The 12,956-nt window shown below is 32.8% G+C and overlaps 1 protein-coding gene across 2 annotated transcripts in view; it reads left to right on the forward strand.

Annotated features, from left to right (window-relative positions):
* LOC126748327 (uncharacterized) overlaps positions 1–12,956 on the forward strand; it is a 410,960-nt gene that overhangs the window by 280,027 nt on the left and 117,977 nt on the right. The window contains exon 1 of one of the 2 annotated variants that reach the window (XM_050457477.1): positions 10,175–10,370. The exons of the other annotated variant lie outside the window; for it this stretch is intronic. The gene's annotated coding sequence lies outside the window, so the exon portion shown is untranslated. Of the gene's footprint in view, positions 1–10,174; positions 10,371–12,956 lie in introns of those variants that run through there. 2 annotated transcript variants of the gene reach the window in all.

Raw genomic sequence — 12,956 nt, forward strand, 5'->3', positions numbered from 1 at the left:
TGAAGTTTTCAGGGCCTTTAAAAAATCGACAACTTTATCAAATTAAAATTATCTTATCAACTTTATTAAATTTAGAAAAGTGACTTCTTATATCATTTTCACTTACCAATATGCAAATTTGCAACTTCCAAAAACCTCTTCATAATTTTTTTCCACGCAACCAGCTTTATTTTAAAGTTTATTCATTGGAACTAATTAATTTTGCAACTCTTATACCAATGGCATAAAACTATTTTGATAAACTCCGAGACCTAAAAAATTATAAACAACAAATAACATATGCAAACAAATTTGTTGTACTTGCCCAGAGAGTCTAATAAAAGATCCTATTCCCTAATTTTCTCTTGCAATAAAATATTCCACCTGATTACACTGGCACGGTTCGAAAATAATTTATATACGGTATCGATAATAAAATATAATCATAAATACTCTAAATTGAACTGTCAAGCTGTCAGTGTCACGTTTTATTTTGTTCAATGGCTGCTCTTTTTTTTTAAAATCATGGGATTAAGGAATTCGTAAATCCATCGTATGGCCTGTATATTTAAGAAACATTTTTCGACGAAAGATGGACATCTATATATCTATAAAAATAGGTGTTTAATGGCTTCTCAAGAGATTATATCCACTGGACTTAAGTAAAGTCCAATGGATTGCCCAAAATTGTCATCCATTATTAATTCATGGACATTTCGACTTAACTGGACTGAACATCCATGATGATGATGAGCAATGATTCACTAAGTATGAAGTGTTGCCCTGTAGGAATGGTGCGATAGATCAATATCAACATTCTTTTTTTGTTCGGCACGCAGCTTCGCCATGATGTCCGTGGTTGGACGAAGCTTCAAAGAAAAATTGAACAAGTGACAAAGTCGATCGGTCTCAGATCTAAGTCGTGAATTAGTTCGTTGAACAAAATAATCCGTCATGGGTTTTTGTCGAGATAGAATGGAATGATGGTATTGTTTTATTTATACGAAATGAAGCGACGGATCGCGTCAGCGTATAATTAGTCTTTATCTATTCGACACACATTGCGCTAGGCTTCAATTATTTTTTTAATTATCAATTCTAGGCTTCCATATATTTGGGGTATGTATGGGCGTAACTGCAAATCTTCTATTGAAATGTACTATGTAATAGAATAGGCCGAATTGATAAACAAATGATGACGAATTGATGTTTTTGGATTTTCAGCCGCTTCTTCAGACTAAGACCATACAATTTGAATTTTGGTCTCAGATGGTTGATTTTGTGCTCAAAAGATTTACGTAAGGCACAAAGTGCATTTTTCTTTGATTGGCCTCAGTTTTAGCAAGTTTTCAGGTCGTATCCATCAATGGTTTTTTTTATGTTTCGAGGTGAGGTGAATTTCACGTTGCGTTGAGAATATACAAAATTGATCTACGAACAACAATTAAGGTGCAAACATTCCCCACCAAAGAAATTCCAATCAAAAGATGTATTTTTCAGGGGGACAGGTTAAGCCCTCTTTGGTTCTGTTTGTGATTAAACCCACTTAGAGAAATGTTTAATCAGAATGGAAGTTACTTGATGGGTGGAGATACCATCAAGATGACTCATCTATTTTACATTGACAACCTGAACTTATATGCGAGAAATCACCAGCAAAAAGTCAAAAAACCTACCGTTCTTTCTTGTCCAAGTCTCGTCGAAAATGATGCTGAACTTGTCCCTCGATGAACTTGAAAAAAGAAAAACATAGATGTAAATTTATCAGACAATGGGAATCCAAACCGTTACAGGGTCGTTTTTATAACAGTTTACATGGAGAGCATGTCGATAAAGTGGCTAGCAATACTTACCTTACATCTAGTAACGTTTTTCCTGAAGCTAAGGGTTGAATTATCACGATTCAGGACAGGGTGGTTTCGACCAAATAATACCGGAAGCACATTCTAAAACAACAAGTAGAATCTTCAAAATGTCGAATATAACATAGAGGAAGAATCTTAACCAATTACATAACTTCATACAAGTATGAATCCTAACCCATTCTTGAAAATACTTAAGAGACTGCTAATATTGTTAACGCACGATACCTTGAGAATTTTTCCGGTTCGTGAAATGCTTACCCTTCCCCCTTTATTGCTGATGAAAAAAAAAACAACAAATATCGCTTTTTATGATAAATCCTATTGGTTGAAATGCGCTCTTTTCTAAGTGGATTAATAAAGCTATTATTATTAAACGAGTTAATAAATTTTGATTACACATCTACATAATGTAATGCAGTAAATAAGCACACTATATATTATGCTTATTTACTGCATTACCATTGTTGGTATAAGATGGATCAAAGATTTGCAAAAAGCCATTGTCATTCACAAATATAACTCATAAATGATAATGCACCTTTTATAAGGTTCCTCTCAGTCAGGCAGTTGAACAATCTTTAGTAAAAAGCGTTCAGACAGTAGAAAAATCTTTAACGAACAAAAGATTTGACAGTTAAGGATATTATAAATAGAGGAGATAATTAGTTAAAAGAAAAAAGATCAAATTGATATCAGCGGGAGATCGACATCATACATCAATACAACGCTCGAAATTTGGCTGCTGCAAAAATTCGTTAATCTTGTCTCTAACTACTAATCTACCTTACTAAAACTAATATTGATATGTCATTATTTTTTTATTTTATTTTTTTATATACCTATATTGAGATGTGTTATCGATCAAAATTAATAACCTTGTCATTTTGCCAAAGGCATAAATAAATTAACTATAGCTGGAAACTACTTTCTACGTGAAAAACTATAAAAGTATAAACGAATAATACAATCGTTTATATAAAAAAAGTGCTAAAAGCTTATCCCGCATAATAATAAAAATTCAAATCAATGATAAATTCTTTGAGAATGACCCTACTGTTCACTTTTGGTTTTTAATCATACAGTGGTTTTCTTTATTGTCTCCTACCTCCACCCTTTTATTTTTTGAATTTGTGAAAAAGTAATAGCAATCGCTTCTTCAACCGAATCAATTAAATTTCTTTTCCTGGAGCATTCTTTAGAGGTCTGCAAACAGCCAGTAGTTACTGAGGTCCAAATCAGGATAATTAGTTCAACTTTGCCATAGATTTCATTAATTAGACAGGGTTTATTCATTGCCTTGGTGAAATAGCACTTTTTATTTATATTTGAAGACTTATTTTCGCTTTGAACCTAACGTTATGAAACTCGGGTCCAGAACTCGACGTTTGACACGACTATTTGACATTAGACTCCAGGGATCAGCCCACGTTGGATTGATTTTAATATCATGAAGACAACGTTGTGAGACTTTTATATTTATACAAAGATCTCTTAACGTTGGTGTACAACTTGTAACGACAAACCAATGTGCGAAAACTACCAAGGGCATATTATATCTAAAGATGCAAAGTGAGATGCAGTTCATCCTGAAAATATGCGTTAGCAAAGTATATAGATTTCAACATAGTTAGACTGTGGCGTTAGGATTCTTTGGAAGTTATCGAATTGATATCTCGGTCCAAAATATTGGATAATTTTATTTATATTTGACTGATATAATATAACCTGATGACTTTTTAATTTTAAAGACTTAGAAATAATCCAGTGCACATTCCCATTAATCTCTTGTCAACAGTATTACCAATTCTGGTACTCTTTTAAATATAATAGAAAAAACATTCTCCAATTTAACAAAATTACCGAAATTAAGGGAAGCGTGTTGTGGTACAAGAAAGGACATGTTTAATAATTTCACCTAATAACTGTATTACTCGAATAAAGCCTTGCCTGTTTAAAATTAACACTCCAAAGTCTCTCCTATCCATTTGAAAACACATTTATTTATTATAATTGTATTAATTTATTCTATATTACAAAATTTCCCATGTCGGTTCTTTATAATAATTTTTCTCCAAGAGCTATAAACAACCGTTATTTTCTCTAAATTAATAAATGCATTATGCATTTTATTGAATATTATTTATACTACTGCCAAGGCAGACCAATTTAAAAGATGGTATAGTTGCAGTAAAAATAGGCATAGAAAAGCCTAAGGCAACACCAGAAAAACATAGTTACTCTGTCGAATACACTATTCTATGAGGGACGCAATCAAAAGCTTAAAACTTGGGCTGTAAATGCAAATACCGCGGTTAGTGGTTTGGCATGGCCTTATAAAGCTGAGAATTACAACATGAACAACGGGAAACATAATAAAGTGCAACATCTCGTCGGTTGACCTATTCTAAGAGGATTAATGATGATCAGAGCCAAATCCCTGACAGACAGAGACTTTGCTAGCCTCCTGGATCTGTTTCTCGCGACGGATCCTGACTCGTATAATATTGCGGTACATACACCACTAGGAACATCGGATTATAAATTAATAACTGCAATATGTAACAATATATAAACTAGAACTAAAAACGCATGCCGCTTTGACAATATAGATCAGCCAACTGGAGACCTTAAAATAGTTTCTCTATTCGTTTCGTTAGAGTGATATCTGTTTCAGAATCAATGATGCTTCAGCATGTGTGTGCGAGATTTCAGAGGTGATTTTGGCAGGTATGGAGGCTTATATTCCGAACACCTTGTTCAAAATGTTCTCCACAAATGTTGCATCAAGGCAGTCAATAACAAAAATGCTATTTATCGCAAATGGCGCCAAAAGCCAAGCCTTGCAAATTGTGGCAACTTTGTACCCTTGGAAAATGCGTGCAGACAATCGATACCGGCAAAAAAAATATAATGAGAGAGTGAAGAACAAACTTCTCAATTGCCCAAATGGATCAAGATCATTTTGGTCTGTAGCAAAAGTAGATGGACAAGGTTTTTGCAGGTCAAAAATTACACCATTGACTATAGAAGATGGTTCCATTGCAATGACCGCAATGGAAAAGGTAGACTTGCTGGGTTAGATGTTCGTAAAAAAGCAAAACATCATTGACTTTGCCAAAAAAAGGCTTCTTCGATGCCAGAGATGCCAGTCTTTCATCATAGAGATCTTGAAAAAGTTCTCAAAGATTTGAACACTAACAAGGGTATTGGCTGTGATCAAATACCACCAATAGTATTAGAAAAGTGTGTGATTGAGTTAATACCACCGTTGTGAATACTGTTTTCTCTTTCAAACAAAAGTTTAGCTCTGTGTATTTAAAGGCATTCAATAGGGTCTAACATAAAAACCTTTTAAACAAACTGTATTTTCATGGTTTGCTACCAACTCCCTTTTCTTGGTTGGAAAGTTTCCTCGAAAACCGATCCATCCAGGTTGTAATTGATAGACACACCTCGCAGAGTTTTCCAATTAACTCTGGTGTTACTCAGGGTTACATTTTGTCTTCTACCCTCTTAATATCAACGACCTTCTCGACGACAACTCCTATATCTCCAATTTATAGCTTTGTTAAGGACAGACCAACTATTAATGCAGATCTTAATATCATTTTGAAGTGGTGTGAATCTAATCTGATTGAGTTTAGTGCCGCTAAGGCTCAGGCTACTGTATTTACAAAAAAGGCTGCATCTGCCTCCCCAAGCCTTATTATGCCCGGGCTTACTTTATCGCTGTTTTCGTGAGTTCACTTATTAGATGTGAAGGTTATTGAAAGCAATATGTCTTGGCATAATCATGTAGCGGGAATAGCTAAAGCGGCTTCTCCAAAACTTGGGGCTCTCTTTAAAACGAAAAAACGTATACACCGGAATAGCTTTTAACGCTTTATAAGACTCAGATTCGTCAATCTCTTGAGTATTGTTCTCACATATGGAGCTCTGCACCCAAACACACTTTGAAGCTGCTTGCATCCATAAGAGGGCCATACGTCTTATAGGAGATACAGAGATAACTAGAAGCTTGGACAGTTTGGCGTATAAAAGGAAGGTGGCAGACCTGGATCTGTTTTATCGATACCATCACCGTAAATGCTCTTTTGAACTGAACAATATTATTCCAAGCTATACATGCAAGATCTAGTCGACCGGCAGATGCAACTAATTCAACATCACTCACTCAGAGGAAACATCATTAAATTATAATACACAGATGATTCGAAAACCAAGGAAGTAAAAGTACCTTAGCATGTCTTATCCCTCACATCGAAGATACTGTATCTAGAGCTACTCGGATGCTGGGCTTTATTATTAGAAATTGCAAACTTTTTCTCCCATTTACAACTAGCACATTCAGGTATTGGAATCAGTCCAACGGCGTTTGTTGAATGCCAAACATTTAAGGATGATGAAGTCTATCCTCCAAGGGGTTTTAACCATAAACTGCTGCTCTCTAGATATACTAAACGGTCACTTGCAAAGAGGAGAAAAACGCATTCGGTGAAATTTTTGTTTCATTTATTTAACCATAAAATTGACTGCCCATCCCTTTTGCAAAGGATTTGCTTTAATATACTACGCCCAGGATCTAGACAGTGTCCAGCTTTTAACTTGGACACAGCCAGGTCCAACAATCTGTACCAGACTCCTATTCACTTTAGGTGTCAAAACTTTAACACTATTACTGATTCTTGTGATATTCACCATGACAATCTGGTACTTATTTTGAGTCACCTGCGTATGGTCGGTGGGGGAGGCTAGGTTATTTAGTTCTTAGTTTGAATACATTTATTTACTCATTTTTTTCTGCTCTTTTGATTTAAATTAATTCTTGATTCTTATCCTAATTTAGTATTGATTTTTTATTATTTATTTTCTCAAACTCACTATTTTTTTTTATTATATAGCAATTCTTTTACAGTTTAGTTGCATGGAATTAATACAGTTCGTACTTGTATATTTAATTGATTTTCCTGTAAATGGGTATTTGTAACCTGTTGGAAATAAAGCTTATTATTATCATTATCATAAATAATGGTAAAAAAACACACTTTTATCGCTAATCAAACTGAAAAGTAGAAAATAAAAATCATAATACAATTTAGGATATTAACAGAATAATTTAAATCATAGTAAAAAGCGATATATTAAATATGACAATTATTCTATTAGCGACTATCTATGAGAGAAGAGTTATGAACATGAAGTAAAATGCACCCCACGCTTTTTACTTTGATTTAAATTATTCTGTTAATCACTGAAATTTTATTATCATTTTTATTTGGAGTAATTCATTATTATTAATTGTTCGACCTTCTACTACTGGAATAAAAACTCTTTCTAATTAAAAATTATTTTTTACTTTTTAGTTCGATTAGCAATAAAAGCGTGTCCTTTTAGTTTTTTTAACTATTATTTATTTATATACAGGGTGTTTCCTAACTACGGTACGAAACTATACAGGGTGAATCGTTAGGTCGTTTTATGAAAAAAAGTTCCTATGAACGTATGTCGGGAGTTGCTTTGTTTCTGAGATACAGGGCGATGAAGGTTCAAAAAAACAACGGTATTTTAAAAATACTATAACTATCCTTAAACCGATTTGGTTGAAATTTGGTGCAGTTATTTGAAGTTATAAGACGCTTATTTAGCTGTAACTAGATTGAAATTATTAGGTCCAGTGGCGTGTCAGTGGGCACCACATGCTTATTGTTGAGAAAAAAACAAGGCCAATAATTGTTTTGCAGCTTTTTATTTATTTTTGTATTTAAGCAACTAAAAATACAACTTTTTCGTATCTTATCTTATTATCTTCATATCTGGCTTTGTTTTCGAAAAAAAAATTTAAAGTATCTTCCATGGACGACAACATGAAATAAAAACCAATTAATTCGATAAACAATTTCGACCTTAAAATAAGTGAGCAAAATGGCCACCTTCTGATAAAATACACGACTGCAAACGATTTGTCATTGAGTGTCTGTCACGCTCAAAATTACCTGGAGTATCCCTTATGATATTGCAATTGACAATTATCCGATTCCTCAAGTCATTCACATCTAGAACAGGAGTTTTATAAACAAGAGCCTTCAGATGGCCCCATAAATAGTAATCCAGGGGATTCATATCAGGACTGCGAGCCGGCCAATTTTGAGGTCCTGCACGTCCAATCCAGCAATTAGGGTAGATGACGTCGAGATGCTGACGAGCAAGAACACTGAAATGAGCTGGAGCTCCGTCGTGCATAAACCACATGTTGACTCTTACTTGTAGGGGTACTTCTTCTAATAAAGTGGGTAAATGGTGTTGCAAGAAATCCGTGTAGGATTCACCTGTTAATCTTGCCGGTAAAAAAAATGGGCCAATTAGGTAGTCACCAATAATTCCTATCCAAACGTTCAGCGAAAATTGTTGCTGAAAATGAGTTTCTCTAATAACGTGGGGATTTTCGTTGGCCCAAAAATGATCATTGTGGAAGTTCATAATAGCATCTCTTGAAAAATTTGCCTCGTCCGTAAATAAAATATTTGGTAGGAAATTATTATTGTGTGCCATCGTATGAATCAACCACCTGCAAAACATTAATCTTGGATGAAAATCCCGAGGCAGTAGAGCTTGTACACGCTGTATGTGATATGGATGCAGGAGGTTTCTTTTTAGAACTTTCCAAACGGTTTTTGAACTGACTTCAAGCTGCAGTGGAATCTTCCTGATACTATTGGAAGGATCTTCTTCTATCGCATCAATTATAGCTTCTTCCAGTTCAGGCGTTCTTATAGTTTCTGGTCTTCCACCACCCATATTTTTATTAAAACTCCCAGTTTCACATAATTTTGCATGTAGTTTTCTAAATGTTTTTGCACATGGAATTACTCTGTTATCTGTCCTGGTAAATTCTTCGTTCTTCTCCCGCATTTCCATTTGCTAATCCATAAATAAAGTGCATGTCGGTCATTTCATGGTTAGTAAAATTATTCATGATGGACTAATGAATCACTGCTAATTGACAGCTGAATTTTACTTATAGCAATTCTATCACTGTCAGCTGGTCTCCAAAGCAGGTAGGTACAAAGGAGTTACTTGAATAGACTTGCCAATTATTTGTCATAAGAAGCAATGTATTTGTTATTTTGTTGTATTTCAAAAATCTGATAATAAAAATCGTAGAAGTTGAATGTTTATTATCATAGTAAACAAGACACAAGAGACCAAAAAGTCGTGCATTGGAGGGTGGACATTTTGCTCATGTACTTTAAGGTCGAAATTGTTTATCGAATTAATTGGTTTTTATTTCATGTTGTCGTCCATGGATAATTTTTAGAATGAGTTAAAGATACTTAAAATTTTTTTCTCGAAAACAAAGCCAGATATGAAGATAATAAGATAAGATACGAAAAAGTTGTATTTTTAGTTGCTTAAATACAAAAATAAATAAAAAGCTGCAAAACAATTAATTATTGGCCTTGTTTTTTTCTCAACAATAAGCATGTGGTGCCCACTAACACGCCACTGGACCCAATAATTTCAATCTAGTTACAGCTAAATAAGCGTCTTATAACATAACTTCAAATAACTGCACCAAATTTCAACCAAATCGGTTTAAGGATAGTTATAGTATTTTTAAAATACCGTTATTTTTTTGACCCTTCATTGCCCTGTATCTCAGAAACAAAGCAACTCCCGACATACGTTCATAGGAAATTTTTTCATAAAACGACCTAACGATTCACCCCGTATAGTTTCGTACCGTAGTTAGGAAACACCCTGTATATTTACATATTTCGAATACTAGCAGTTAATTGAAGTTTATAAGTAGCATGTTTATGACATTTTTACGTTGAACAATAAAGCATTTTTGACTTTGACTTTGATTTATATCGCAATGCAGTTACTTCACACTAATAATAAAGATTAATATTAGAATTTTCGAAAAATTAGCGTTATCAAAAGAAATTGGCAGTTAGCATTGAGATTCAATACAAGGCTGTGAAGGTACCAATGAGGTAAATTTTCCACGGTCTCACAAATTTTGAACTAAAGATACACATTCAAGCATTATTTTTAGTTAAAAAAAACTAATTCACCAAAACTTTTCAATTCTACCAAAATTAGTAAAGTGTCTGAGGTGATTTTTTTTTTAATTTTGTTTTTGCTAAGCGAAATCACTTTCATCGATTTTTCTGAAAAAATACTTACGACTAACTCCTAAACAAGTTAATTTAATATTAAACGTGAATGCGTAAAGCTTTACATGTGATGGCAAAACTCTCTCATATTGATGAATGTAAAGCTCTACTCAATAGGAAAACCGAGTCAAACCTTCGAGCTTTCTGTGACAATGAATAGTTGAACTTGGCGCGCGCGCCCGCTTATATCTCTGAGTGAATTTGGGAAATAAATAAAGTTAAGTTGTAGTAAAGCAAAATTTTATTTTTTTTGTTGTTTTAAATTTAATTATTAAAAAAGACTTTTTTGCTACAGTTAAATCGTAAAAGTGCGTAGTGGTGAACTGTTAGTTTTTTAATATTGTTGGTAAGTTTAAGAAATTTTCTTCTAATTTTTGGTAAAATGTTTACTTGTATTAAAAAAAAACTGTAAAAACAATTTAAATATATTATATATTTATAAACATCTGTTCAAGTAAAAAAAGAGAAGTAATATAAATGAGAGTTTTTCGAAAAATTTACTTCCCGCGCTTTTAATAAATAATTAAATTAACTAATAAGTAATTATATATCTGATAAAATTAATTTTTTTTTAATTATTTATTAAAAAAAATATATATTTTTAGAATATTTATTTTTATATTGTCTATGTTTTATAGAATATTAAAACTTCAATTATTATATTAGAAATACATTATCATTAAACTGTATCTTCACTGGTAAAATCAGGTGTTTTTGTATAATACTAAAAGCTTAACAGTGAGGTAATAATGAGGTTTGTGTTGGATTATTGCCCAAACCCACTTTTTTCAAAAAAGATGTTTTCATAACTATAGGTGGTTTAAGTTATGTTAGTTAAAGTCTGAATAAATCTATTTACCTTTATGCTAACATTTCGAACTTTGTTTGGTTTATCTTCAGGGTTCTTAAAGAAGTAAAAGAATTTCAATTTTGCCATAATTAATAATATAAATTAGTAAATTTATTATTTTAAGAAAAATTAGTGTGTTTGAATATTTTACAGTTTTTAAGAAATTTGAGAGTATTTTTTTTATTTATCACATAGTATCTTTACGTTCTGGCCATTGCTACCAATTTGGTTTTTTTTTTTAAATACGAGCCTGAAATTTATATGGCATTTTTGTTGTGTATCAATAAAACTAGCATTTCGACGAAACAAAACAAGCATTTCGGATTTCTTCCTCTTACACATTGTTACTGCCGTAAGCGTATTTTTTCTCTCATGAAAAGTATTAAAATATTTTACTGTTATTTGTAAGATGCTCTTGCATCATGACTTCTGACAGAGTATAATTAAACTTCTATTTAAGGCTAATTAAGAGTGGTAGATTTAATTACTTTTCGAAGGACTTTTTATAACATAATAATGTGTTAAAAAAAGACACACTTATATCAATAACAATGTTTAAGATAAACAAGGTTATAAAGGAAAATGTATTCAGTGAGAACGCGCAATTTAGAACAAATTCATTTAAAATTCAGCGGTGTGTTCGAAAATCAACGCTCGGACGCTTCGATTTTTAATTTTCCTCGCGATTTTTTTGGTGATGAATTCATAGAATTTTAAGTATATTTTGTATACCATGTCTTATACCTAATACTAACATTATTAATAAATTTGCAACTGTTTGGGTCATTTGAGCATATTGAAACATGTTTTTTCATAGTTTTTTAACAGGTATATTTGATTGTTGACACCTTGTCACCATTTAATCGCATGGAAGCAGTATGTATTATTTTACGTAAATGTTAAGTGCAAGTTTAAAATTATGGCGCGTTTTACTGAAAAACAAATAATTGAAATTTTGATGATGGTAGGATATGGCGACAAGACTCGAACATAGTCCGAAGTTTGCGATCTATTTAACAATAAGTACCCGGAGAGGCCTATTACACGTTCGGTAGTAAGCAAAATTCAAAAAAGTTTAGAGATTTTGGTCATGTTAGAGACAAATATGACCTGGATCGTCCCACGCTTCCAGAAAACAGACAATATTTTGCTCGAGTTACAAGAAAATCCACATAAATCAACTCGACTAGTGGCTGCAGATCAGTCGGTTAGTAAATCTTGTGTTCTAAAATATTTGTATAGGAATAAAGGGCATCCATTCATTTAATTCAGGTGCTTATTGAAAATGATCACATTCGCAGAATAGAGTTTTGTGAAATAATGATGAATAAATGTAATGCAAACCCACAATTTTTAACTAATATTGTTTTTTTCCGCCAAGGCAAGTTTTTTTTTAATGGTTCTGTAAATAGGCAAAATTTTCGTTATTGGGCACCAGAAAATCCACACTGGAGTATGGAAGGTCATACACAATTTCCCAAGAAGTTAAACATATGGGCAGGAATTGTGTGCACGTTAATTTTGGGTCCCTATTTTATTAAGGGCGCACTTACCTCTGAAAAATATTTAGAGTTGCTTCAAAATCAGATAGTACCTAGTTTAGTTGCACCACAGATTTAACTAGCTAACTTGCGTTAGCTAGTTAAATCTGTGGTTGCACTTTATCGAAATGGTGAAAACCCATTTATACCGGCAAATTCGATATGGTTCCAACAGGATGGCGCTCCCCACACTATTCGCCAACAGTACGAGATTACTTTACCAACATTTTCCCAAATAGATGGATTGGAAGGGGAGGTTTTATTGAATGGCCAGCAAGATCACCAGATTTAACCCCATTGGATTTTTATCTATAGGCTTATCTAAAATATAAAGTTTATGTTGATAAACCTAAAAGTTTAGAAGAATTAAAAAATAGAATTAGAGCCAAAATACAACAACTCCCGCCTCAAACTATAAGTAAAGTATTATAAGAATTTGAATATCGACTTACTATCAGGTTACTGTCAGAAAGTTAATGGTCAACAATTTGAACATTTATTTTAATTTTTTTGATAAACTGTTCCAAAACTTCATGATTAT

This window comes from Anthonomus grandis, chromosome 22 (assembly GCF_022605725.1).
Source record: "Anthonomus grandis grandis chromosome 22, icAntGran1.3, whole genome shotgun sequence".
Taxonomy (NCBI): Eukaryota; Metazoa; Arthropoda; class Insecta; order Coleoptera; family Curculionidae; genus Anthonomus; species Anthonomus grandis.